The sequence below is a fragment of the Rutilus rutilus genome (assembly GCF_951802725.1).
Source record: "Rutilus rutilus genome assembly, chromosome: 17".
Classification (NCBI taxonomy): Eukaryota; Metazoa; Chordata; class Actinopteri; order Cypriniformes; family Leuciscidae; genus Rutilus; species Rutilus rutilus.
This window is the reverse complement of record NC_140230.1, coordinates 37,432,148-37,434,647: the sequence shown is the minus strand read 5'-3', so window position 1 is coordinate 37,434,647 and position 2,500 is coordinate 37,432,148. Positions and strand designations below refer to the sequence as shown.

The window sequence follows — 2,500 nt, the reverse complement described above, 5'->3', positions numbered from 1 at the left end:
TTTCCACTGAGAAGAACATCAATTAGCTCAACCTGCTTTTTAGTGTGTATTACAGCATCACACACACACACACACACACAGCCCATCACTTCATACAAAAGCACAAAGCATCTGATATGCAGCCAAAAATAACATTTTTCTTCAATAAACGTCCATGAAACTTCAGCCTCTGGTTGTTAACCGATCCTCTTCCCCCAGAGTTCAGCACTGAGGTCATGTAATGGCTCCCATTCCTGCGGGATTTACCGGGAATTCTCTGGCGTAAGTCAGAACGCTTCAATCACCGATATGAGCGCAGGCTGATGAGCTCCACCACTTCCAGAAGGGCTTTAGAAGCGTCCGGGATCGTGTGTGTCGGGCCGCAGGCGCTCGTGTGTGTGTGTGTGTGTGTGCGACTGCATTAAAGGCTCATGCTCAACATCCTGCGTTCCGCAGTCCTTCTCTTCCTTTAAGAGCTCTATTAAAAGAACTTTATGGCTTTTAAGAGGCCGTGTGTGAGATAACGCACAGAAACACACACAAACAGAGCGTCCAGGCCACCTGCGATCCCAGAGCTTCTTCCCATCATGGCTCAGGCCCAGCGCTCCGGCTACGCTATCATAAACACACACACACATCAAAGCCTCCGCGGCCCTTGAACACGCAGCCGTACGGTGGACGAGTGTTTGATGTGCGGAGAGAGAGAAGCCAGCGAGGACAATCAACTGTCAGAGTAATGCCTGTAATTTCAGGAGTCGTCTGTAAACAAGCAGCGGAGGAGATTCATGCGCTCTGAAGTCAATGTCACACACCTGCGACTGCACACACACACACACTGAGGGTTTAGAGTTGAAGGCCTGTTCACGGCAAACACAAGCATTAACCAAGAGCCAATCAGCAGAGATTTAAAGGACATCATCATTCTGTCAGTGCTACCTCCCATCATGTCTTTCAAACCTGTTTGAGTTTCTTTCTTCAGTGTTTTTCTGGCCGTATTAAGAAAGTCAATGAGGTTCGGTATTGTTCGGTTCTTCAAATTTAATTTTTTGCCGTACAGGTTTGGAACGACATGAAATTATGACAGAAAGATCATTTTTGGCTAAACTTTAAAAGGGGTGAGATGAAAAAAAAAAAAAAAAAATCCATTAAAAAACAAACCCTCTTTTAAGAAAATTGTACGAAATTCATAGATACAATTTAAGCGACTAAAAAATTCTGTATTATGCAGGTCAGAAAAGTAATTTTGGCGATGTCACTTTGTAAAGATAGACTACACGCCTGCGCACATATATATTCAAACGCACATATCTATAGACTAAACACATAATATTCATGTGCACGCCATCAGCGTTTCCACAGATTCATGTTAATATGGAGATGATAACGTTTAAAAAAAACCTTGAAACCTGTTTCAAAGTTTGTGTTATCAAGCTCCAAACACTGTTGTGTAAATGAACGGCCAGAACACATTAAAAGTTTTCTGTTAAACGGTGTCGTGTTAGCGGCCCCTAAGTTAATAACTAATGATCTTTGCAACGAAAGTGAATCAATCAAAACTAACTTTAGCTGGACAATAACTTTATTCTAGAGCTGTTGTAAAGCCTAAACAATCTCTGTTACTGTAATCTCCTATTATCACTGTTAAGCTGCTTCGAAACAACCTGTATATTGTTAAAATAATAATATGTTTATTTTATATAGCGCCTTTCAGAAAACTCAAGGTCTCTTTACAAAAAAGTACAAACAAACATGACATAGAAACGATACAAATAAACTGAGATGGATAACATAATAGATAGAGGTCAGGGGTCAGGGAAACAAGTAGCAAAAATATATGTTTTAAGGTGGGTTTTGAAATCGTGTAATGATCGCGGGATGAGTTGGGGCAGCGGTACAAAAAGCCCTTCCACCAAACGATGATAGTTTGTGCCTACGGATCGTCAACAGGCCGGTATCAGAAGATCTAAGTGTGCGAACTGGGGAATAGGTATGGATGAGATCAGAAATATGGACCATGGAGTGCTTTGAATGTGATAAGGAGTATCTTGCATTGAATGCGAAAGCGAACGGGTAGCCAAAGAAGTCTGCGTAAAATCGGAGTAATGTGGGAAGATTTCTTTGTGTGTAAGTGAGGACCCTAGCTGCGGAGTTCTGGATATATTGGATCTTATTTATTGATGAATTGGGTAAGCCATAGAAAAGAGAATTGCAGTAGTCAAGCCGTGAAGTGATGAGAGCGTGAACTAGGGTCTCAGCATCGCTGATATTCAGAAATGGACGTAAGCGCGTGATATTACGAAAGTGAAAGAAGGCAAAATTGAGTGAGCGAGGAGATGTGTGGAAGGAAGGAAAGAGAGGAACCAAAGATTATACCAAGGTTTTTGACAGTGTGTTTAGGTGGAAGGCTGAACCAAAACTCCAGCAATATTAACATTATCAACACAGAAACGGGATGTAATTTGAGGTGAACCAATAAGAAGTAGATCTGTTTCATCAGTGTTGAGTTTGAGAAAAGTTCTGG

The 2,500-nt window shown here is 41.6% G+C and overlaps 1 protein-coding gene across 2 annotated transcripts in view; it reads right to left on the bottom strand.

Annotated features, from left to right (window-relative positions):
- The window catches only part of vps13b (vacuolar protein sorting 13 homolog B), a 186,619-nt gene that overhangs the window by 113,164 nt on the left and 70,955 nt on the right, over window positions 1-2,500 (bottom strand). The window lies entirely within an intron of this gene.